Source organism: Stegodyphus dumicola, chromosome X2 (assembly GCF_044657685.1).
Source record: "Stegodyphus dumicola isolate Sdum_Otavi_A_Nest chromosome X2, ASM4465768v1".
Lineage (NCBI taxonomy): Eukaryota > Metazoa > Arthropoda > Arachnida > Araneae > Eresidae > Stegodyphus > Stegodyphus dumicola.
Window position 1 is genome coordinate 78,297,040 of NC_140781.1, and position 26,651 is coordinate 78,323,690.

General features: G+C 35.5%; 1 long non-coding RNA gene across 2 annotated transcripts in view; it reads right to left on the bottom strand.

The window, feature by feature from the left end:
* The window catches only part of LOC118192216 (uncharacterized), a 134,643-nt gene that overhangs the window by 45,566 nt on the left and 62,426 nt on the right, over window positions 1–26,651 (bottom strand). The window contains exon 3 of one of the 2 annotated variants that reach the window (XR_004758730.2): window positions 15,384–17,248. The exons of the other annotated variant lie outside the window; for it this stretch is intronic. This is a non-coding gene — a long non-coding RNA (uncharacterized LOC118192216). Of the gene's footprint in view, window positions 1–15,383; window positions 17,249–26,651 lie in introns of those variants that run through there. 2 annotated transcript variants of the gene reach the window in all.

Genomic DNA, 26,651 nt, shown 5'->3' on the forward strand with positions numbered 1-26,651 from the left:
TTCATCCTGGAAAGAGTACTGTACCAACACTGCGAATAAGTTCGGAACTGTCTTCCGTATTGCACATGACAAGATGTTTACACCTACTAATCTTACTGCCACAATAAGCCACGGAGCAGCAACTAGCACAGAAGTAGTTGCGCACCTTCTGGACAATATCTTTAGACCTGATAACGCAGACATTGTTAAAGCGTTAAACACCAATAAAGCACCAGGTCCTGATGGGATAGATAATGGCATTCTGCAAGCCATTAACAGTATGCATCCGGAGTTACTGCATGCCTACATCACTGCGTGTTGGCGCAACAGATATTTCCCACCCGGCACGAAACTTGGTGAGGTGGTGCTCTTCCTCAAAGCGAAAAAAGACCCTAATGTACCAACGTCTTACCGGCCTATTTGCCTTCTTCCTGCCTTGGGTAAAGTACTAGAAAGAGTCGTCCTTCAAAGACTTAAACACTATATCCTGTCTGGACAAAGCATAAATGACAAACAATACGGCTTCATTCCTGGCAGATCGGTGGATCACGCGCTGCAGCACCTACGAAAATTAATAGCAAATAACAGAATAAATAACCAACATAGTCTCATTATCTCTGTGGACATACAGGGCGCTTTCGACTCGTTGTGGTGGCCCGATGTACTGAAGAGATTACAGGACATGGGTAGCCCTAAGATTCTCTTTGACCTTATTTACAGCTACCTAAGTGATCGCCGCTTACAAGCCACTACGGACGCAGGAGTGCACTCACGTTCCATCAATAGAGGCTGTCCTCAAGGATCCTGTCTGGGTCCACTGCTCTGGAATCTTTTAGCGGACACAGCGCTGACTCTCTTTAACACAGATCCTCACACGGAAATACTGGCTTATGCCGATGACATTTTGCTGGTAACCAAAGGGCACAGCCGCAACGCATATGAGACTAGGGCACAACAAGCAATGGACAAGATGGCCAAATGGGCCAATGACCATAAGTTAACTATTGCCAACTCAAAAACCCAAGGTATGCTTATCTGTCCAGGTAAGCGCCATCGAAGAACCCCGTGCATCAACCTTCATGGGAAAAATATTAAAATAGTCAGAAACTTGAGGTACCTTGGAGTTATAATTGACGACACATTGACTTGGATGCCACATTTAAAGGAGGTCAAGGCACGACTTCACAGGATATTTCATTCCATGCTCAGAACAGCAGCACCAACATGGGGAGTTTCTTCGAGGATGCTTAAGACGTGGTACTCTGTAGTTGCTGAACGTATTGCACTATATGGAGCCTCCATGTGGGGCATAACGATCACTACTAAAATGGAGAATCTGCTACGCTCAGCACAAAGACCATTCCTCCTGAGCATTACCCGAGGATATAAAACCTCGCCCACTAATGCTCTAAACGTGATTTCAGGACTACCGCCTCTGCATCTCTTAGCTCATCGCGAGAGTGCAAAAGTGCGAGTGCTCCGACTCAAAGAGACAATAAGTTTATGGGATAGGACTTATGTTTATACTGACTATGAGCAAAGATTCCCGAGCCACCTTGCCACCCGGCCGAATTCAATATCTCGATTAACTGCAGGTCACCAACGTGGTTCAACGCCGCTGCAATCTACACCGATGGTTCCAAAGGAGAATGTGGCACCGGTAGCGGATACTGTGTTCTACTTGGGAACCAGATCTTAAAGACCTGAGAAAGAAAGCTTAAGCACCACAACTCAGTTTTTCAGGCTGAACTGATTGCATTAAAAGCTGCACTTGTCTACGCACTGGAAAATAACTATTCCAGTATATATTCAGACTCAGCCTCTAGCCTCCAGGCAATCCAAGGCAAATGTAGTAAAAATCCACTCGTCAGGGCCATACAAAAACTCTTACTAAGAACACCTAAATACTATAGGCCTGAACTCCAGTGGGTACCTGCCCACACTGGAATACTGGGTAATGAAATTGCAGATGCAATAGCCAAAAGAGCAGCAACTGACCCCCACGTTCACACACTTGACGTGCCTCTCCCGGGTTCGTTCTTAAAAGCTGAGCTCGAGAGAGAATTACTTAAACGTTGGCAACATCTGTGGGAGACAGAAACCACCGGCAGAAGAGTTTACAGATTTTTTCCAAAAGTCTGCCGGCTTCTAAAATCTGGCTCGTCTCACTTCACTCAGTATCTAACAGGACATGGTCCCTTCATGACTTACCTGCATCGCTTCAGACGACGCGAAAACGAGCATTGCTCATGCGGGATGGTAGGAGATCCGGACCACTATCTGTTCGCTTGCAGAGAGACCGCTAAATATCATCTTAGGCAACCAGTAGCAAACCACATCCATGCATGGGCCGAAGCTACTTCAAAAAATCGCAATGCATTGAAACGCATATGCGATTGCATAAACATTGCACGCATAATCTCAGACAGGCTGGAGTAATTCTCAGCCACCATCCTCGTCACCAGCACAGCCCCTGTATGCTCTGTACCTGTAGCGAACTAATTTTATCTTAAGTTAGCTTATGCCGCCCAACCGGTATAGTGGTTAGCGTTGCTGACTACCGTGCCGAAGGGTCCGGGTTCGAATCCCGGAGAAGGCATGGATGTTTGTATATGTTTAATAAAAATTTGTAAAAACGTTTGTTGTTAATTTCAATATTAACCCTCACGAATTGGAGGAAACGGCGTTCGCCAAAGTCCTCATCATCTTTCTTCTTGTCTGAAAGGCAAGATTGATACTGATACTGATACTGAAGTTAGCTTATTCGGCTTTTCTTATTCCCTGTATATATTTATCTTCTTGAACTGTAAACCTTGAATTATGAACCTTGAACTATGTATTTTGCCTTATTTTATGTATCGTTTCCACTGTTTTGCCTTTTTTTATTTTATGCATTGTTTTACTTTCTAGTTTTTTACTTCTTATTACTTTTAGTATTTGTAACCACCTATCCATTACTCTGTAAATATGTAACTGGAATCGTTCTTCACGCCCGCAATGCACCCTTCTTCCATCATGCACTATCGTCTTCGTCCAGCATTTGTTTGCACTGCCCCCAGCAGTCGTCTTGAGCACAGTATGTATTTATAAGTGTGTCTTTTGTTCAAGTTATTTCCGTCAGCGGGGCTACCTGGCCGATATGCTAACTACCCAGTGGACCGGCTGCCTCGCTGTCGGTGGAAAGAAAGAAAGTGGCTGTGCATGATAGAAGTAGGTATTTGTGATTTTATTTATATGTGAACCATAGTATGAATTTTCTGGATAGAGTGTCTGGCTGTCATATAAATACGATAGTGATTACGTGGCGGCATGAAATTTGGTATTTCTGCTGTTCGAAAAAGCATTAATACGTGGTAAGTGCATTTTATTTTATTCTTGCTCTTGTTCATTGTTTTTTAGTATGAATTTCTGTCGTTATTGTTGTTTTTTTAATTGTTTGAAATTTATTTTAGTTTATTTTGTTGATTAGTGCGTAGTGTCTGGATTGTGCAATTCGTAGATGTTTTTTAAAGTTGAAACAGAACGTTGTGTACATGGTATTCTTTGAAATTTATTGTTATGTTAATTTATTAAAGCGAGGTGTGAGTAGTTCGTAGATTCGTTCGTTGCCTAAATTGTGCAATTCCTAAAGTTTTTTTAAAGTTTAAACAGGATGCTGTGTACATGGTATTCTTTGAAATTTATTGTTGTTATGTTAATTTATTAAAGTGAGGTGTGCGTAGTTCGTAGATTCCTTCGCTGCCTATATTTTGCAATTCGTAGATTTTTTTTTTTTTTAAGTTAAAACATATCGCTGTGTGCGTGGATTCTTGTCAAATATTTTTGGTTAGAAACTTTACGTTTTTGCTATCTAAATTTTTTGTTTTCGTTTCGGATTTTTAGCTCAAATTGTGTGTTCAAAACGTGGTTTTTTCATAAGCGAAAACCGCGCTTTGGGAGACATTTTAGGCTTAAAGTTCGAAATGTAGACAAAAAATTTAGATAGTAATATGGCAGCGTGGAGTTTCTCGCCAAAAATGTTTAGGGAGAAATTTGGAGACTTGAGGGCTCATATCAGAGTAGTTCCACAAATTTAAATTATTTAATAAGAATTACATGATAAAATAACAAAATTAAACACTTACATTCTTCTTCAAAACTTTCTGTAATTTATTTGCGTTATTCTTCTCCCGAAGTGCACAGCGATCTGTTTTCGCTTAAAAAAACATCAGAGAATTTCGGAGACTCGGCTTCGTGCATTTTAACGTTATTCTCTTTAGGAAACTTTCAGCAAAATTCTGTATTCTTGCAGAAATTTTACCGCAGTTTCCTCCATTGCTGGGAAATTCCACAAGTTGACATTTTAAAACTAATTTTAAGATAAAAAATATCACGATTTGGTTATTAACTGTTGAACCTTATGCATAATGGTTATGCATATGGTTGCCAGAGTTTGGCACATTCTAAAAATTTGGCGACTTCTACTAAGGTGGTTACGTTAATTAGTAAGTACTAAATTGGTAGTTAGAAAAAAATGATTATTTCAGAATAGTTAGTAATTCATATGAATCTGCGATTATAAGATGTCATTCATTCTAAATACGCACTCGTTTTTTACAATGTTTATATAAGAAGTAAGGTACGTCCTAGCATCAAAGAAATACGATATATTGTCTATTTGAAATAACTGAGAACTGAAAACGATCAACATTTATCTAAATAAAGTTTCTATTCCATAAAATTAACTTTAGCATTCAGACTTCAGCAAAGGGAATAAAAAGCAGTCTGTGGTGAAAGCTGAACTAGCGAAAGAAGGATAGACGAAAATTAGCTACAAGTCTTTCGAATGGACGCTGGATGTCTGTTTTAACACTTTTCAGAGTTCAAGCAAGTTAGAAGTTGCTTCTGGATTTCTAAACTAAAGTATGAGTCACTGAGGACAAGTCTTATTTAGTCTGAAATGACTGTTATATTCCTGAGAATGCGTTAAGATAAACGGTACTGTTTTAATGATGGTTTTAGCTGATACACAAGCAGGAAAACTGGTACCTCAGGCAGTGAAAAATCCCATTTTAGCCAAAAGAGTACTACAAATGTTTTCATAGTTTCTCATTTATAAATTTATTTTCCTTTTTGAAGAATGAAAAGGGGTCACTTGCTACCGTCCGCTGCTCTCATTTCCTAAATTTGCAAGTCTTCTTTTTTTTTAACCTCTTTTTATTCGGTTAAAAGGAGCTTCATTTAGAACTAAAATATTGAGGACATTTTATATAAATTTTTAAGATAATTTTATACACTTTTTGTTCATCTGAAAGCGTTAAAAGTACCTAAACGTTAGCAACTTATTCAGTTAATTCACGAACGATGAAATGTAGACAAAAATTAGAACGAGAGTGTGTAATGGTAGTTGATTACAAAAAGTTTTCTTAACTAGAGTTTTGATGATTTAAATCATGATTTCATCTCTAGAATAAGCTATAAGTGATAGCTGTGGTTTAGCATTTGGAATTGGTTTAGTTTATTATGGCAAAGTACACTAAGGATATCTGCCGAAAGGGAGGGATGCCTTCGTGAAAGACTTTCCAAGGGAAGTCGGCTCATATACATGTTACACATGGTGAAAAACATGAAAACGCCTATGCAGCCCGTCGCCTGAATTCGAGCTCACGTCGGAACAAACCAGTATTCAGAGATTTTAACGCCCAGCCACTGGAGGGCTTTAGGAACTCGTTTTAGAAATTTTCAAAAACATATTATGCGAAAAATCTGCTGCAATATGAAATTCAAGCAAGAAATATAAGAGAAAAATTCGGATTAAGTCAGAGTTATTAATAGCAGCTTAACAGTAGAAATCATTTACATTATGATACCTTATAAAAAAACGTAAAGAATCACCACAGAGACAAATTTGGGTTTGTCTGATTACTACAAAACATGAAAGGACTATCTGTCTGAAAGGAGGGATGCTTTCGTGGAGAACTCGCTAAGGAAAAATAGCTTGTCTCCATTTTACACACGAGGAAGCTCACTAGAGGGCGAGCGGTAGTAGAAGTAGTCCCTGAACAGTAGTAGTTCAACCTTTTGAATTCGAATCCAGGTGAACGGACTGGATGCATGAGCGTTTTCATGGTTTTCCTCATGTGTAACATGGATACTAGCCAGTTTTCCTAGTAAGTCCTCAATGAAGACATCCCTCCTTTTAAACAGATAACTCTAGAGTTTTGTCATGATCAAATAAACCAAACCAAAGCAATACATATGAGGAAAAGTACAAAAGCGCCAATGAGACCAGTCTGTTAGTCGGGATTTGAACTGGGGTTGAACTATTCAGTGCTCAGAGATTTTACCTTTCGGCCGATGGCGAGTGAAAATACAGGGACTGAAAAGTCCATTTCTGTATACATTGAGGGGAATAAATTTCCATACATTATGCATAAAAGTTCTTAAGCCACTTTATTTTATGCTAATCAGCTTACAACTTGATTTTAATATATGTCAAAATAACAGGAAAATTCAAATGGTTCAAACTAGAGATATTTTATGCAAGTGGGAAGAATTAATACGAGTATATCAGTATTTGTTAAAACATGAAAAATTCTTAAACCTGTAAAGAAAAAAAAAGTATTCATGCACTTAAAAAGTTTTAACCTCGTGGTACGTAGATTTTTTTTTTTTTTTTTTTTTTTTTTTTACAGTAACAACAGCTATATATGCAATCTACTTTTAATACTTACTTCTGTTTGTTTAAAACACTACTTAGGTAAATCTTTTCTTGTGAAAATGGCCATCAAAACCAATGAAAAGCCATCGGAAATTGCATTATAATTTTTTTCAGACATAAAATATCTCTAGATGGAATAAGGAGCATGGTATAAAAAATGTGGTACTATGGGAAACGTCATAGAGAAGTTAAAAAGGATTTGAACTGTCTAAAATAAGTATCGTTCTGGAAGACCATCGAAGCTAAGCAAGAGAGATAGGCGATTCGTTTTAAAGCAAATTTAAATTAAATACTTTTCCGAGTGCGTCAGAACTTTGCAAAGCCACTCATGAACGTAACTTAATGTGGGTGAAAGTTGGTGAAGCTATGAAAAATTGATGGTTATTTGACTACGGAAAAGTACACATGCGCTGCCTAAAGGGAAGGATGCCTTCAAGAAGGACTTTCTGAGGGAATCTGGCTCGTATTCTCGTCACAGAGGGTGGAAACGTAATAACATGGGCATGTTTAGCTGCCAAACAGTGTTGAAAACTTGTATATAATTGATAGTTCTGAATTTGTATGATTTTTTGAAAGTTTCAGAAATCGATTCGAAACAAAATGCACAAAAATTAGGTATTTCTGTAAGTTTTTGCTTCTAACAAGATAATGATCTCAAACACAGAACTCGAACTGTAAAGGAGTGGTTACTGTACAATATAAAACACATCCTGGAAACTCCAATTGCCAGGCATTAATTCAGTCGAAAATATATCGGGGAAAAGAAACTTCAAAATTGTTATGCTTGAAGTGATCGAGTGAATTAATTTTTAGATGATTAAGCTATTCCAGAGCCATTTTCAAATGATTAGCATATTTACTACAGAGGCTTAACAGAAAATGCTATGAAAAAATGTTTAATGCTAATCCGAAATGAAACTAATGTATTAACGTTTAATAAAGTAAAGTAAGATATCCGAAAATTAGTTATGATGGAATGCTTACATTATATCCGAGTAACGTAGTTTGCTATAAATGACAATAGTTCCCACATTAATAACGTTACCCATTCTTTGTATGTCAGCAGTAGAATGTAACAAACGATCTGTCATTGCTGAAAGATTTTCAAAACAGCTAAAATAGCTCATATAAATGTTCAGAAACAGGGAACAACCTTATATTAGAATAGATTAAGAAGAGCTGATCTTACAAGGTCAAGGAAAATAATCTTTTTTCTCCTCAAGTAACATGAAAGAGTGACCAATATCTTCCCTTTCTACATGCGGTTCACTTATTGCATCAGGTGGAAGTGTATTCTTTAGCATTAAATTTGGTGTAATTTATTGTCAAGTTTCAGGCATTATTATTATTTAACAATGTTTTTAATCCTAAATATTGCGTGCAGGATGGATCTCTTAGATGTGATGATAGAATTACTAACACATGAGTGCCTGTCTAATTCAATGCAACGCAAAGCACATTAGTAAGTTTCGTGATTACTGTATTGCCGAAAATGGGTAACGACGCGACTGGGAAACGAGCAGTGGAACCATAAACAAGCTTAAACCTAGATGCCATCTTTTAAGGAACGGTAATACGTCGACTTGTTGCGACACTTCCAGTTCGAAGCAGGGGAAAAAGTAAAGGTGAGTTTTTCTTTTCCATGAATTGCCCACATTTACAGTTACAGTTAACAACATTTTCGAAATATATTTGCAATACAGGATGACGCGTTGACTGCGAAATTCTAGACTATTGGAGTGTTAGTGGAAAATAATGTTTTTATTCAAGCTTTCAAAAAATCCGTGGAGCCTACTTGAGGCCAAGTTGTGAAATCGCTGAACCCCTGGTAGTTTGGCTCGGATTCAAAATATAGCAAACAGGCTGGATGCATGTTGCATTTTTTCTAAAGATTGTCGAATGCTGCATGCTAGTAATGCATACAGATTTAAAATTCATAAACTTCCTCTCGTTGCATGAAGACTGTTATTTCTTATTCTGTGCGTTCTATAACCTTTTTTCTAAAATAATCAGTTAAGATACTGAACTATGGATAAGATAACCGGGTTTCTGAAACCCATATGAATACTTCTTGTTACCTACAATCTTAGATTTTAAATTTCAAATCCCATTCATTAGACGACAATAATTTTTTTCAATTAAACTTTTATTTCTAAGCATATGAATTTGCGTTTAATAATTTCATTATTAATTCATTTCCAAAAAAATAAGCCGCATTTCTAAAACCTTTTGTGATTTTACATCTGCATTACAAATATGGGATATACGCATTATTTATTATCTCTTTCGTAACTTGAACTTTCTCGAATACTTTATCTGTTATTTTCCTTAAGCACACGTTTTTCGTCATTTTCACTCCTGCAACTGAAGGAGAAAGTTCTATTTTACTTCCGAAATTACAGTCTTGCAAATCTACGTATGTTATGCTGATTCTTGTTGCTAATTATTAACATATTCAATACCTACAGACATACTTGAGACCTTCTTGGGAGAGCAAATGCAACATCGCCTTCCCCTTTCCAGAATCTGAAAATAGCGTTGCCTCAGGAGTGGTACTTATTTCACAGGAATTCCTAAACTGCCTAATTTCCAGCATGAAGTAACCCTTTGAAAGCTGTAAAACTATTAGAAAACACAATACCCGCTATTAGTCTCATTTTCTCTTTGATTTTGCAATACATGTTTTCGAGCTTTTATTTTATCAACATATATCCATACTAAATTTCACTAAAATCTATTCACGAGCTATGCAGATAATAGACAAAATGTTAAAATTCTCTAAATCTTGAACTCCAGTGTGAATTTCTAATACTTAATAATGTAATCGTGTACAAAATTTATAACTCAACGTTCTTCTACCTTACCATCTTCATCCAAGATAAAGGCGAACGGTGATAATGAAATTTTATATTAGGACAAGTATTGCAATTTATTTCCTAGACTTCTTTATTATTTATTTATTTTTTTTTTAAATTTCATTCAGACTGTAATAAACGTTTTTATTTCTGCCTACATACACAGCTTTAGTTCGAGAAAATAAGGCAGAAACTTCGACTAATTCAAAATTCGTATTCATTTCAAATGAATTAAATTAAATTAATTCAGTTTCATTTTCCCCATTTTTAGGCATACTGCCTTTGTAATTTTCATTTTAGTTATTATTCCTTTTTACATTTTAGGCTACAAGCCTTTCATTTTTTTAGTTTTAAAATTTTCCTCTATATGGAAACTTTTCTGCATTAATTATTATTTAAGTGCTTACTTACTTGGTTAATTTCTTCTAAATAAATCCATTTCTTCAAAATTTTAACTTGAAATACTTTTCCTTTTGTTTTACAGTAGTTGCTTTTGATTTGTAAAGTCTTTCATTAATTCCGCTATTTGTTTCATTCGAAATTTAATAAATATTTATTTAGTACCTTACTCTTGATTTACCCAATTGTTATGCTGATTTCTTGCTCGAAAATTTGTTTTAAAATCTTTCAATAATTTAAAATTTTTGTTGTAAGTCCACCTCGAAGCAGATTATATATTGATGATTAACTACATTTAAATTTTTAAAATTTTCACTTTATTGCACCTTACTTTTTATTAATTTTTATTTTACAATTTTTTTTTAAAATTATTATTTCAAGAATTCCTAAACATCCATGTATGGTACAAAACGTGACTCTATTGAAAATTTTTCGGCTGCTCGTTGGAAAAGATCAAAGAGTTTACAAGAATATTTTTTATGTTTATTATGTTGTACTAATTCTATTTTATTATTTTTTATTAAATTATTTTTGTTTCAGTTTTTTTAAATTAATTTGATTCAATTTTGATATGCGCACTTCCGATCAGACGTTTGACCACATCTCTCTCTTCTCTCTCTCACCACTCCGGCCACGACTACAGTACTGACTCAGGCCATGACTTAACTGGTGCCTCTTCTAGTTAGTTCTCATCCACAACCAAATCATCATCACACACATGTGTATATATATAGTATATAAATTAAAAATTTAGCGAAAACGTTATTATTAGAACTTAACTTCTTTCATACACATAACAAAATATGAATGACTAAAGTGATAATGATGCAGTTTTTCTTTAAGAATATCTCCAAAACACGTATGCTTGCATCTGCGATTCCAGTTAACAAGAGCACCGTTAATTTGGGAAAAATTTTAAATAGCAATTCCAAGTTCTTTAATATAACCTTTTTTTGTTTTGTTTTTTAGTTTTTAATTTTACTTGAAACAGCATACCGTTTATTTGAGTATTTATCAGTTCTGGCAATTCTTGATAGTTCATGCATTCATTGTCAACTTATTTGATTTAAAAGGTAGTTAAAAAATATTAATCTTATGTTTATAGAGAATCAAGAAAATATGAGCTTTAATTTTCATGATTTTATTTAAAATTGTCTCATCGGGAAATAATGATAACGTTTTCGAAAAGAACAAATGTTATCAACGGTTGTTGAGGAGCAGAGGTAAGCTCTACTTTATGTCTTGCAGGAAGGCAATAAAGACAGTCTGTTTTCTGCTTTAAATATCGATCTTTTGATTTTTTCACTCGCATTCAATCAAACGATCAGGCAGAGCATTCTGTAGAGATTCTTCCAATAGTAAGTCTTGGGTGCTGCATGAAATGCTTTACCTAAATTTAATGCGTAAATATAAGCGTTTTCACAGTTGTAGATGTTAAATAGTTCGGATCAAAGCACTTTACTAGCTAAACGTGTGTTTCAAAAGATTGCTACTTATGAATATATTTGAAGAGAAACAAAATTGGGAACAGTTGGAAAAATGAAAAGGCAAAGTGTCTTTTCATAAGTTATGTATTTTCTCTTCCTTGTTATGTGAATAAGTAACTTATAGCTTTATAAAAAGTTATATAAATATTTTGTATTTCTGAATTAAAAAAAAAATAAAAACACTCTTTATAGCCTTAACTGCTGCTGAAACGTTCGATCTTCCCGAAATACGGATCTTTAGTTCGCCCCCTTCTCCTTCGTTTCTCGAATGTACCTCTTGAAAACTAGGTTCAAGACTCATTTATATAAGGCCCCCCCTAGGACTTTACAAGGTAACTGAGCCAGCATTACTTGTCTGGCTAAACTACCGTAAGAATATAGGCTCAATATCTATCAGGTATCGCAATGTTAATATTACTGTGCATTCTTATTGGTATAAAAGTTTCCTTTAAAGAAAAAATGGTACTGCGTATTATAGAAACTACCTCAGTAGAAGTTGCCAAATTTTCATAATGTGCCAAATAGTGGCAATCATGTTCATAAAATCCTTCAGTCAAACGACGCCATCATTTTCGTATGTGTTCTTCTTGTAATCCAAGTTCGAACAGTTTTATAAACAAATCTTGATCTTTTTGCCTGGAAAAATTTCTGTAGGTATTTTGCAGTAAAATCGCTGAGAGGAACAGTGAAAAGAAGCATTTAGTGGATAGCTGATGCGCGATGCCGAGTTTGTGACATTCTATAATGCTTTCAAAGCGGAAACAAATCGCTGTGTACATGGAGAAAACGGCGGAAATAAAACCTGAAGAAGGATTTCGCGAAAACTCTGAGTTTTTATAATTTTTAATTTGTCATTTAATCTTTATTTAATAATTAAAATTTGTATTTTAAGTTCATAAAGTATGTTTACTTTTTATATGTTGATAATGTTTGCCGACTTACGATAAATATCGATAGTTTGAGAAGTTTTCAAAGTGCCGTAAAAATCGCCATCTTGCACTCGATATGTAATATTTATCATCTGTTCAGTGCTTTTTTTTTTCAGGCGATGGCAAAGAAATAAGCCTGCTGAACATAGGTAGCTTATTCTGGGTTCTTTTCCTTAGGTACGGTCTGTGTATAGTATGGATATTTCGTGAATTACCTCATGTGCAATGCGAATCTGAGCCAATTTCTCTTAGAAAGTACTTGGCCCGTTAATTCTGCCTTCAGGCACGCTCGCTACTTTGTCATGATTAATTAATCACCAACTTCAAATTCTGTGTCATAATTATCTTATTAACTATCAAGTTTTAAGCGTAATTAAGGAAGTTTTCGGAAAACAAAAAGCTACCTGGCCTTTTGTACTTTTTTATATCATTTGAGCTACCATGTAGCAAAACTAGTCAATTAACTTGTGTGCTCATTGCAAAAATGTGCTGCGGAAGCGCTTTTTGCAGAATATGCTTTGTTGCTCTCATAATTCTGGATTTAATTCTGCTGATGTCGATTTTCTGAGACTTCTCGGAATCAATATCGCATATCGTAAAGTAAGTCCGTATCAGAAAGTGCAACAAGCCTGATGTTTTCTCTTGGTATTTATTGTAATGTTAAAACTTGTTTGCTAGCTGAATAGAGCGCCTGCCTTATTAGCTGAATCTCTTATATAAAAAGATGAATGAAAGCTCAAGAAGCCCCGAAACCGCTTTGATGTAAGACTTCAAATCACACCTCACTGAACACGCCTAAAATTATAGGCATTCTCCATATTAGGACTGACAAGGAAGGTCTTCTAACCTGATATGTTAAACTGGTTTGCAAAAAAGTGCAGTTAATTCCGTACAACGGAAAAGAACGGTACCAATTTAAATTAGCAGCCGAATCCTTATAGATAATTCAAGTAAAAGTTGTATTTGGTTTTTGATCATCAAAGGCAAATTCGCTAGCCAGCAAAATTCAACTTTTTGCTTGTTAAATTGAAATGGATATATAATGCTTTTAACAGGTTTACTTAACGATTTCCAAATTTGTATGTAAACTTTTTTCACCACCAAAGGCATTTGAGTAATTGCACAAGGGAAAGCAACGGTAACGGTAATTATGAGGAAAAGTAATTTCATATTGCTGTCTCTCACAAAAGAGTGTAGGTAATTAAGAAAAAAATCCCATGTGAACACTACATGACTTCCTTGTACGGCCTATTAAATTATACGCATTTTTTGCCGCACTTCATTTAAACTTATTTCCTCGAATTATTCTAATTTAATTCACCGATCCTTCAAGGCAATTTGAAAATGAGATTAAAAAAATTGCAAATTTTGAAATTAAATATTCCAGTCAATTTCTGTCGTACGGGAATCGAACTTCTTGCAATTTTATGTTTTCAAAATGAGTATATAATTTTCCCAAATATAAATATAGGAACCGGGAGGCCTCATTAAAAGTTAGATTTCGCTATTTGTCCGAAATAATTTTTTTTTTTTTTTTTTTTTAATTTGACATTTCCTAAACATGGATATTTTTGTTATTCAAAACACTTCTGTAAGTGAAAGTATATGACTACGACCAACGATTGCGAAAATGGAAGGCCGGGTAAGAAGTTATCCATAGATATACGTTTGGTACTGCCGATTGTTATAAAAAAAAGTGGTGCACAACTAGATGTTATAGCAGTCCCATATACAAAATTTTAAAGCTCTACTGTTTTTGACTTACACGAGATACATACGTACAGACGTTACGAAAAAATCCCTTTTGAATCCTTTTTAAATCCATTTTGGAAAAAAAAGAGTCCTTTAATCTGTCCATACGTACAGAAGTGAATCGTCCAAATGGAATTCGGTAAAGGTGAAAAGGGATATTCTCATTGAAATATGATAACTGAAGCTCTTCGTGATTACAATACTTTCTTTACTTTGTAGAAGGAAGTAATATAATCTGATTTAATTTTCACATATCGGCACAAAAAAGCTCATAAGAATCAGCAGAAATGATTTATTTAGTATAATCTTTATCGATCAATATAGCCTGATGTCATCTAATATGCTTTTAAATGATATTTTACATCCGATGCCAGCATTGGTTCACTGAAAGAAAAGTTTTTAATATTTTACTCAGTCTGCAAATTACGTTGTACGTTATTAAGTGTTCATTGGTTACTTGAGCAAATTACTATAATAATTGAACTTCGATTCAACTAAAAATTTTATGAGACTTTGTATATAATTTTGCATGAATAAAACTGTGAGCAAACACTTACTGAAAATAAGCATGTTAGGCCATTAAGTAATAAATATAACGGATTAAATACCCTACTTGAATAAATATACGCAAATTTTGATTTCTCTTGCATTTATTTACACATTATTTTATAATTTGGTCTTGAGAAATGATTATTTAATGCCGCTTAGATGAATAAAAAGAATGGCAACAGAGATTTTGGGTAGTCGCGAAGCAGCAAATATATTTTATAATTTTCTGTTGCCTCTCTGCAGTCATTTAGTGTAAATGTTTTAAAAAATTATTGAATTTTAGATCAGCAGCTTCATTTACATACATACTTCAGAAAAATAAACATTTAAGGAAGAAATCTTCCTCATGAGTTGAAGTTTTGCACAGCGCAATGTTACAGCTAAAATTTGCTGTTATTAGTATCATTATTATGAGTCTTAAGAGACTTTTAAAATGCTTAGTAAATGTTTTGTGTTTCAGCTTGTCACTTTAATCTGTTTACTATTCTTTAGTCTAGCTGGTCGGTCTTTATTCGTTGCTTTAACTTCTAGATGAGATTTTTGAACTGTTTTCTATTTATCCGCTTTTTCTCACTGTCTCATTTCTCTACCGCCCAGACGGTATAGTTCAGTGTTTCTTAATCTTTTTGGAACAATGAACCACTTTAAAAATTTTAAATATGTCACGGACCCCTCTGTGAAAACAAAATTGCATAAACATCATTTATTACAAAATATATTCTGTTTTATTATTTAATTATTTTAATATTTTTATTTCAATGGTATAAAAAATTTGAAGAAATTAAAATTTTTATTGGGAAGGCTGTTGCTGCTTTTCCTTGATTAACAGATTGAATTGAGGGATGGTTTTCGACAAAGCAACGCGCATATCATGTTCGACATTCAGTCTATTTCGATGTTTTGTTTTTATTGTGACAAGTGTGGAAAATCCCGCTTCGCAAAGATATACTGTAGCAAACGGAATAATGGCTGCCATAGCTCGTTTTACAAGCAATAACTATGCTTCTCTTAAAGAAGACCAAAACTCTCCAAGAGTTTTTGAATCGAAATCCATTTTTAACAAGGACTTTGTTTTCAAATCAATTAGCTCATGTTTGGCAAGGTTCATGTCATCGATACAGTCAATATAAAAAAGAAAAGGATTATGAATCTACAACTCATCTTTTATATTTATTCCATCGGAATTGAAATATTTTTCAAATGAAACTTGAAGTACTTCTGGGTGTTCACAGATTTCATTTTTCAAGTTATTCAATAACAAACTATCTTTTCGAGATATATTTTCAAAAAGCACTTCGTCCAACATTTGAAAGTGTGCATATATCCCATTTTGAATTCTAATTTTCCAAAGTGACATTTTCAATAAAAATGCCTGTAGTTTCTCAGTGGCATCCATAATTGTATCAGGCCCTTGAATTGAAAGACATATATCGTTCATGTGGTTAAAAATGTCTGCCAGGTACGCCAATTTACATATAAAATTCTTTTTTCTTGAAATATTCGAAGAGTGAGTTATCTTTTTCTTCTAAAAAAAGTGATACTTCTGTCTTCAACATGAAAATTCGTTTCAAAACCTGCCCTCATGACAGCCAGCGCACTTCCGTGTGGTGCAGAAGTACCTCATGTTCTGCGTTCATTTCTTGACACAGTGTTTTAAAAAGGCGATGATTAAGAGCTCTACTTCTAATAAAATTCACAGTTTTAATAACTATTGACAATACTTCTTTAAAGCTGGCTGGAAGAGTTTTTGTAGCCAGTGCATGTCTATGTAAAAAACAATGTGTAACAATAACATTAGAAGCCTCTTGTTTTACCAAATGGGCAAAACCAGATTTATTGCCAAGCATCGCAGGTGCTCCATCCGTACAAAGTGAATGAAGTTTTTGTTTCCAGTCGAAGTCGTGTTTGGAAAAGAAAACATTTAAAATTGCTAAAACATCAACTGCCTTTGTAATTTGCAAAAGAGGCTCACAAAATAAGAATTCTTCTTTGATAGTATCAGAAGACACGTAACGAACAAAAACAAGAAGTTGACTACATTTCGAGATGTCTGTAGTTTCATCCAGTTGCATACTAAAGGGAAATGGCGATGCTTTCAATTCATCGATGATCTGTTTCAAGATATTGCAAGAAATTTCAACTATTTTTGAATGTATCACATCCTTGGACAATGGAATAGCCTCAAGTTTTTTTCCTCTGTTCCAGTCTACAAACTAATTCAACCATTTTCAGCGCACATGGCTTAATTAATGTCTCTCCAATAGTATGCGGTTTCTTACTTTTGGCAATACGATATGCAACTCTGAAAGATGCCTCAACCTAAGGTTTTTGTGAAATACCAAATCCAAGTTTGGTTAATGTTCCAGATTTCGAAAACTGGGCTTTCTCCTTTGTAAAAAATTCTAGATCTTTAGATGCATTTTCAGGATGAAGAGATTTGAGATGCTCTATCAATTTTGCCGGTTTCATACTGGCGTTTGCCAAAACTTTTCCACACAGAAAGCATTGTGGCTTTTCAACACCGTCCGATTCCTTCATGCAGCAGAATAAATATTTTACATACTTTTCATCATACTTCCTTTTTTTGGACATTTTGGGCTACAAAAAATATCAAATAATCAAATGAAACATTAAGACGCACACACACACACACACACATATTAAAAAAAAAAAAAAAAAAAAAATCTGATGTGTACACCACATGACTTCCTTGTACGGAATATTAAATTATACGCGTTTTTTTTCTTGCATTTCATTTAAACTTATTAGATTGAATTAAACCTACTTCGCCGACAGCTTATAAACCACAATAGAATAAATGCATTCTTTAAAATTCACTTTGTTTACCATAGCGACACTCTGGTGCTAGGTTCACCTAATGGCGTTATATTTCGTTCATATTATAACTCAGAATGCACAAAATTTATATCATTTAAAGAATTATCTAATCGTTGCCACATGTTCTATTCAAATACTATAATAAAGCTAGAACGATGTATGAAAGAAATTAAGAAAACAAAACAGAAAAGAAACAGTTTTTCCACAGACGATTGAGTATTTCTCATTCAATTAATTCAGTTTTCACTTCGCGACAAGGCAAAAATACATAAAAACTCAAAATATCTGTATTAAAAATTACGAAGTAAATCTTAAACGCTATTTCCTCGAAAAAATTCCAGAAAGGATTAATCATGATTTAAATAATAAATGAAGGCGTTATCTTTGTTGTTGCGAAGCTAAGTTTCTCTAGATTGGCAACAAATCCACTAGTTTGCTGTTTCAAATGTAAACAACCAATGGCCGCCATGAAAATAAAGGTTTAGCGGCACTTAAACAACTTTAAAATTGTTGATAATTCTAAAAATATTGCATACAGATTTACTAAAGGCATAAAAACCTTAACCGGAAGATAAGAACAACACCCACTCACTGCTGCCTCCATGGGATTTATTCTGGCATTTTTCATCACCATGCCCATTGTGGAATTACATCAGGTTTACAGGGAAGTACTGCAAATGCAGTAGACCCCCTGTATAAATACTTCTGTATCAAAGTATCAAGAACAACATAATTCAATCATTTTTAAAGCAAAAAATGTACAATTTACAAACATATAAGAGTAAAGAAACTGAGATCAATGACCCGGGTAACAGAGTGGATATATATATAAATATATTTATTTACGTTTGGTGCGGCCGATTGCAACCAAAATACGAGGTGCACATCTACATGTTATAGCAGTCCTATATACAAAATCTCAACGTTCTGAGGCTACTCGTTTTTGAGTTATTACGTACATACGTTCGTACAGACGCCACGAAAAATTCTCTTCAGAATTTATTTTAAAGCAGTTTTATAATTTTTTTGGAGGAAAAGAGTGTTTTATTCTGTCCTTACATACAGATATCACGGAAATACATCCTTAAATTGCATTTGAAAGAGGTCAAAATGGGATATTTTCTTTGAAATATGCTGCCTGAAACTTTTCGCGATTACAATGTAGGGTTTATATTTATTTTAACTAACATTTATTTTAAGTTTAAACTATCTTTCCTGTCAAGCCTTACTTTCCCCTGGAACTGCCAATGCCAGAATATGTAAATTTGAGTAGAACGCGCAAGCATTCAAATTATCAGCGGAAGTAGTATGATTTAAATAGAAGGAAACAAGTTCGGTGAGAGAGAGTTATTCTTACGTCGCGAGCGCGGAGGTAGAAATCGAGAATTAAAGAACCCCGCGTTGCGGCCTATGTGCTTGGCGGGAAGTAGTTGCAATTGTTCCAGTGAGCTTCAAGTCTGTTGAATTAGCTGCGGCTTTTGTAAAACGCGGTGAGTTAGTTATTTTAGAGAGCCTCGTAGTTAGAATATTGTCTTTATTTTCTTTTCAGGTTATTATTTTTATTTTGACTGCCTAGTTGGCACCGTTTGTAAGCGTCAAGAGGACGCAATTGTAATTTAGTACGTTGAATAAAAAGGGACTTAAACCCTTTATAAGACTCTGTGGTTTATACAAGCTTTCACAGTCACCTCTTGGTTGCGTACTAGTTAGAGGCGCGCAACGTTATATTGGCGCCCGAACACTTATCGAACTGAAATGGCCGAAAATTGGATGGAAGCCGCTGGACAACACCAAGAAATGACAACTCAGTTAGAAGGATTTGGATACCTGGTCCAGACTTTGAGAGCATCAATCAAGCCAAACGTCTATTTCGACGGAAAAAATTCGGTGTCCGTATTTTTAGAAGGTATAGAAAACCACTTTCAGCTCTATCCTGTGCCTGAAAGACAAAAAGTTGCTATCGCCACATCAGCACTAAGAGGACAGGCCGCGTTATGGTGGAAAAATATAGGCAAATTTCTTCTAGGTGAATTTGGAAGCCCGACGTATACATTTGAAAATTTCAAAAAATCGTTAGTAAAGGCCTTCCCCATAGTGAAAAATCGCGCACGGCTGGAAGCCGAGCTATATAGTTTCTATCAACGGGATACAGCACAATTGACGGACTTTATTTTACGAAAAATCAAGCTAACGGATATGCTGTATGGCAAGAAACCCGATGCGGAGATTATTGAAATAATATTACCAAGATTGTTACCCGCTGTCCAAGACTACTTTGAAATTAGAAACCCAACCACATTGCAGGAACTTTTCGAATTGGCGGTGAAGTTTCAAAATCGCAGAATCGCGGAAAGAGCGAGAGGGGAAACATATTCTCAAAGTACCAGAAGGAAGGAGGAAACAAGAAATGGAAATCGCTCATATGGGGGAAAGAACTATCAAGCTAAAGCATCGAAACTTGAAGGGCAAGGCCCAAAAAGAAAATTTGAAAATAAGCATCCGCGTACCCAGAAGACACAGATTGAAAGGAAAGCTTTAAACGACTAGAGGGGCCTGTGAAAGGGAGGGTCCAGACCCCGGAAGTTTTAGAAAAACCCTCAAATAGACATCTAAATACAGTCATCGTAAAAAACTCACAGCTACCAATTATACAAGTCCTGGTTGGCGATGTACCAGTAGAAGCCCTCATCGATACAGGAGCAGAAGGAAATTTCATGAGTGAAAAGTTCTTCAAAAAGAATTTTTTTAGGATACGACTCTTTAAAACCAGAAATACGGAAATTATAGCGGCGCAAGGAAAAACATGTCACTGCATCGGGAAAGTATCATTAAACATACAGGTAAAAGAGGAAAATCTCAAAGTATTAATTTTTGTGGTGAAACACCTCCAACACTCTCTTATTTTAGGTATGGACTTTTTAAGGGCCGCGAGGGCCAAATTAAATTTTCAAGATAGTTCCGTGGTGCTGGAGATGGACCAGAGGGTGGTGGAACCGGTGGAGACACCTGAATTGGACCTTAGCCATTTGAATGACCAGGAAAGTAAAGCAATACAGCAAGTGGTGAGTAATTTTTCTCATTTGTTTTCAGAAAAACCGGGAAACTGTCAGATCGTGACTCACAAGATTCAACTAAATGCCGAAAAACCTTGTAGGACTAAACCTTACCGCTATGACAAACAAAAAGACGTAATCATCGAAGAACATATTCAGGAGATGTTAAAGAATAAAATAATAACGCCCATAAATAGTGAATACGCGAGTCCAGTCGTACTATGTAGGAAAAAGAACGAGTTTCCTCCTTCGGATAAAAGGGCTTGGAGGTTTGCTATCGATTATAGAAAACTAAATAGCATAACTAAATTCCCAGTTTACCCTTTGCCGGTTATAGACGAGATCATTAGACAGATCAAATCGACGAGATATATGTCTACTTTGGACTTAACGTCTGGCTACTATCAAATAGCTATGAGACCCGAAGATATACATAAAACCGCGTTTATAACAAAATCGGGCACTTATGCATTTTTACGCATGCCTTTTGGGTTGTGTGGGGCCCCATCAACATTCCAGAGAGCTATGGACATTGTTCTAAAGCCTGTCCTAGGAAAATCAACTTTAATTTATCTAGATGATATAATTATAACGAGTAGTACGTTGGAACAACACATTAGTGACCTCGAACAAGTTTTTAAATTATTAAAAGAGGCCGGTCTTACAATTAACGCCTCAAAATGCAAGTTCGCAACTAAAGAACTTAAATATCTCGGTTATAAAATTTCGCAAAAGGGTATAGAAACGCAAGATTCAAAAATAAAAGCTATTAAGAATTTCCCACCGCCCAACACCGCCAAGAAATTTTCGTCTTTCCTTGGACTATGTTCTTACTATCGATCTTTCATAAAAGATTTCGCTAATATTGTTGAACCACTCTTAGTAATCAAAAGAAAAAAGAGTAAATTTACGTGGACAGCGGAAGCTAACACGGCTTTTGAAAGATTAAAAGAAGCGCTTATTAATGCCCCTGTTTTAAAATTCCCTGAGGGGGACGAAAACCTGGAAATTGCGGCAGATGCATCAGACTATGCGGTGGGTGCGGTTCTTATGCAAAATAACCATCCGCTGGCATTTTTTAGTAAAACATTGAATCAAACACAAAGGAATTATACAGCTACAGAAAGAGAAACATTAGCCGTATTAATGGCTGTACACAAATTTCGAGTTTATTTCGGCAAATCGCCAGTAACAGTCTTTTCGGATCATGCGGCTGTTGGTAGACTTTACTCAGGAAAAAACCTAACGCCCAGGTTAATAAGATGGGCTTTAAAACTCCAAGAATATAATATCACAATAAAATATAAACCGGGTAAGGAAAACAATGTAGCTGACGCACTTTCTCGTATAAAACTGGACGATGAAGGTAATGAACTTAAATGCGCTGTGTTGACTTCAAAAATTTTAGATTCTAGAGATACGGTTATTACTGAACTGAAAGCTGATCCTGAATTTGGAAATATCTATGCTTATTTGAAAGACCCCGAAGGCTTTGAGCATCAGATATCGATGCGATAAGAAATAGAGCAAAAAACTATGAAATAATAGATAATTTATTATTCTATACGAAAACAACGAACGAAAATCTTGAGTATAAGCCAGTCATCCCAGCCTCGCTTCGATTAAGCATTTTGAAGGAGTTGCACGAAAAAAAAAAACAGCGGGCCACCTCGGGGTCAGAAAGACTTTAAAAAGGGTACGCGAGGCGGTATATTTCCCGCAATTATACAAAATAGTAACGGCGTATGTCAGGTCCTGCAATCAATGTCAGTTAATAAATGATATTAATTACAGCCCGGCCGGGTACTTAAATAGCATTCGCGCTACATTTCCGAATGAAATTTTAGGCATAGATCTCCTTGGTCCCTTCCCCCAGAGCGAGTTAAATAAAAATCGTTTTCTTTTAGTAATAGTAGATCATTTTTCAAAATGGATAGAAATTGTTCCACTTAAACGCGCGTCAGCCAAAACAGTCGCAGATGCATTCTTACACAGATACATTTTAAAATACGGTGCACCGATAAAAGTCATTAGCGATAACGGAAAACAATTCATTAGTCAAATATTTGAAAACATATGCAATGGACTTGGCATACGCCATATCAAAATGGTTCCGTATAGACCACAGGCTAACATAGCAGAAAGAGTTAATAAAAACATAGTAAAAATAATTCGCAGTTACGTGAGCACACATCACAAGCGCTGGGATGGCTACATAAATGAATTAGCTTATGCTTTAAGAACGGCACATCATGATACTACGGGAAAAACTCCAGCAGAATTATTTTTAGGCAGAAAGTTAATTACGCCTTTAGATAAATTATTCTTTGTGCAACAAAGAGAGCAGGAGTTTAAACAACAAGATGTGCAAAAGTTGATTGATCAGGCGCTTAAAACCTCAGCAGATTTTAAAGTTGGGGATAAAGTATTGAAGCGGAAATTTTCTTTATCAAGTGCCCCAGACAATTTTATGGCAAAGCTAGCTCCAAAGTCTGAAGGCCCCTATGTAATTCAGGAAATCAAAGGGGTAGTATTATATTTTAAGAACGACAGAGGGGAAATCTGTAAAGCAAGTCCCGACCAGGTGAAAAAATACTATAATCCAAATGATTTTGAAATCCTTAAAAGTTTCTTGCAGGACTCAAGTCTAAACGAAATAGAAGGGCCAGAGACTGCAACAACTATTCCACCACCCAAGAAACGGAGAACTGAAGAGAGACCTAGCACTTCTACAACCCGGACGTCGGTATCAAAAAGAAAAAATGAGTTTCAAACTCCGGCGTTTAAGAAAAACAAAAATACAGATGAACCGGGTAAAGAAACCGTGGTAAAGACGAAAACACCACCTACAAAAGATGGCAGGAGAAATTACACATCAAGGAGAACGCGCACACGGCCACAGAGTCAGGTGCCAGCAAGGCCGCCGTTCCGGAAACTGAAACGCCAACAGGAGGCACAGAAGTACGAGGAACAGAAGAAATTCAAGGACTCCAGACCGGAGGACGTCAAGACCAGCCGTCCCAGGCAGAAACGCAAAGGCCAACAACCAGACGATTACTCCGTCAAGAGGCCAGCATGTAGAGGACGCAAAAGAAAGATCAACGGGGACGACACGCGGAGATCAACAAGGAGAAGATTGACATCCATGACACCTCTAACTTGGGATCAATTTTGTCAAAAACGGATGACGGAGTTTCAAGCATCGAAAACTCAAAGATAAGTTAAAACCTTCTATAAATTTTTTTTCTCTTTTGTTCCGAAATGTTATGCATAAGTACGAAGTTCTATGTTTTGACGAAAGTCAATATGTCTCGGTTGAGACTTAGTTTTGTTTTACTTTATTTAGCTAAGGCAAAAGTATTATTTTCTTTAAGTGTAAAAGCTAAAAACAAGCATTTTCTGTTGGTCGAAAGACTAATTCTGTTATGTTAAAGCCAAAATTTGGCCGGAGATAAAAATAACTTCGTATTCTTGTATGTACTAATAAGAATTTTAGTTCCAGTGCCGCCAGCTTGGCGAAGAATGAGTAAAGTAAAAATTTATTTTCTCTTATTCATTTTATGGTAAATTGTAAAAAGCATATGTATTAAACTTTTGTAAATGTATGTAAATACTTGCATGTTATGTAAAAGTAGAATTTAGTCTAGAAGCATAAAATTGTAGATGCTAAAAGTGAATGCTTAAAAGCAATGAAGTCAAAATTTAAGTATTAAACTGTAAAGTCATGCTTTAGAGCGAAAGCCTGCATGTTTAAAGATGAATGAGGGGGAAGCTAGAATGAATGTGTTTTGTAGGGTTCTCCACCTACATTTGAATTTTTAAGACTATTAAAGTAGCTCATTGAGTTGTAGAATGTCGAGTAAGGTGTGTCTATTTGGTTGTTGAATTCTAACAAATCATGGTGGTTAGGGGAAGTGTTGTAAGACTAAAACACGAATATTCCCGTTTGACACCACACATGGTGGAGAGCCAGGGTAAAGTTAAATTAATGCTTGAAAAATTGAATGAAAGTGAAGTAAGCAATAACTAAGAAAAACGAAACGTTAAAAACAAAAATTTATTGTGTCAAGAAAGTGTAAATTATAATGTATGTAGAAAGATACTGATACTTATTCCTTCCAGATGCTGGAAGGAAAGACCAAGATTGATTGATGAAGTCCAGGAAAAGTTGCTGTAAGAAGAAAGCTTTGTAACGAGCAATAGAATTTTAGTATTTAATTGTTACATAAGATTTTTTTTGTGTAAACGAGGCTTTCGCCAGTTAGTTCAGAATTAGATAAACTTACAACAGGTCGTTTGTAGGACCTGCTTCCAAGTTTTCCAAATTCTGGCAGCGGCAACTGTAGGGTTTATATTTATTTTAACTAACATTTATTTTAAGTTTAAACTATCTTTCCTGTCAAGCCTTACTTTCCCCTGGAACTGCCAATGCCAGAATATGTAAATTTGAGTAGAACGCGCAAGCATTCAAATTATCAGCGGAAGTAGTATGATTTAAATAGAAGGAAACAAGTTCGGTGAGAGAGACTTATTCTTACGTCGCGAGCGCGGAGGTAGAAATCGAGAATTAAAGAACCCCGCGTTGCGGCCTATGTGCTTGGCGAGAAGTAGTTGCAATTGTTCCAGTGAGCTTCAAGTCTGTTGAATTAGCTGCGGCTTTTGTAAAACGCGGTGAGTTAGTTATTTTAGAGAGCCTCGTAGTTAGAATATTGTCTTTATTTTCTTTTCAGGTTATTATTTTTATTTTGACTGCCTAGTTGGCACCGTTTGTAAGCGTCAAGAGGACGCAATTGTAATTTAGTACGTTGAATAAAAAGGGACTTAAACCCTTTATAAGACTCTGTGGTTTATACAAGCTTTCACAGTCACCTCTTGGTTGCGTGCTAGTTAGAGGCGCGCAACGTTATAACAATACTTCCTTTTTACTTCGTACAAGGAAGTAAAAAACACTTGAAAAAATACTTTAACTACAATTTATGAAAAAGTAAAACAAATATTTTGTTTTAAAAATTGGCAAGAACTTTGCGGATTAACGTCACTTTATTTCCAAGTGAAGTAAAATTCAAAGGCTACTTTGTGTTTCTAAAAATTTCAAATTTTATATGATTTGCGAATGTTCTTTTCCTCGTATATTGTGGAGGTGTCTAGTATTGGGAAATGGCAGACAGACGGCTTACAGAGGTTGCCCGTGACAAAAAAAGTTTTTTTTTAAATATTGATGCAAACATTTTAAAAATTAGGAGCAGTCGGCGGACCCCCAAAATATGAACCACAGGTTAAGAAACACTGGTATAGTTGTTTGACTGCCGTGCTGATGGGCCAGCGTTCGAACGCTGGAGAAGGCATGGATGTTTGTAGGCGTGTAGTGTCCGTGTGGCAAGGAGGCACTCAAACTACACGGTAATTCGTAAGTCCTCTTGATTAGAACTGGTAGTAGGGCAAAGGGTTGGTGGTAGGAGTAGAGGGATGGTAGTCTCAAGATATTCTCCATCAATATCTGGGCGGAATTTAACAGTTAGTAAGGATCGACTATACCTAATGTACCTTTAGGAATATAAGGGTGTTTGTCGTGCTTCATCTTGTACCTGTCTCATTTCTTATGGATATCATGATTTCTGAGTTTCTCACAATTGAAGTTTCTACAGTTTCCATTTTTACAGCATTTATTGAAGAAGAGCTTGACATGTCCAAAAGCTGGAGGTCCATCATGCTTCGTCAAATCGCATGTAAATTTTCGTTAATGTTTCAAATTCGGAAGAACATTCTAATATCTTTGTATTAAAATTAGAAGAGTAATTTTTCACTCTTGTTGAGGTTATCGTATAGTTATCTTATAAGACAGGCTTTTCATTTGAAAAGTATGTTGTCTAAGCTGCAGAAGCATCTGCGTTTACTTTCCATTAATTAGAGAATTGAGTTGCTATGTTGTCAAGGTCATTTTAATTTTATGTAAAACCTGTACAGGTGAGATTACGATAAGAGATTTTTATTTCGCATTCGTTCAAGTATAAAATCATGCAGCAACAGATGCGCTGTAGATCGAAATAGATGCAATAGATCCGCTGTAGAGGAATATGTGTGCTGTATTTTAAAGCGAATTCAAATTTATG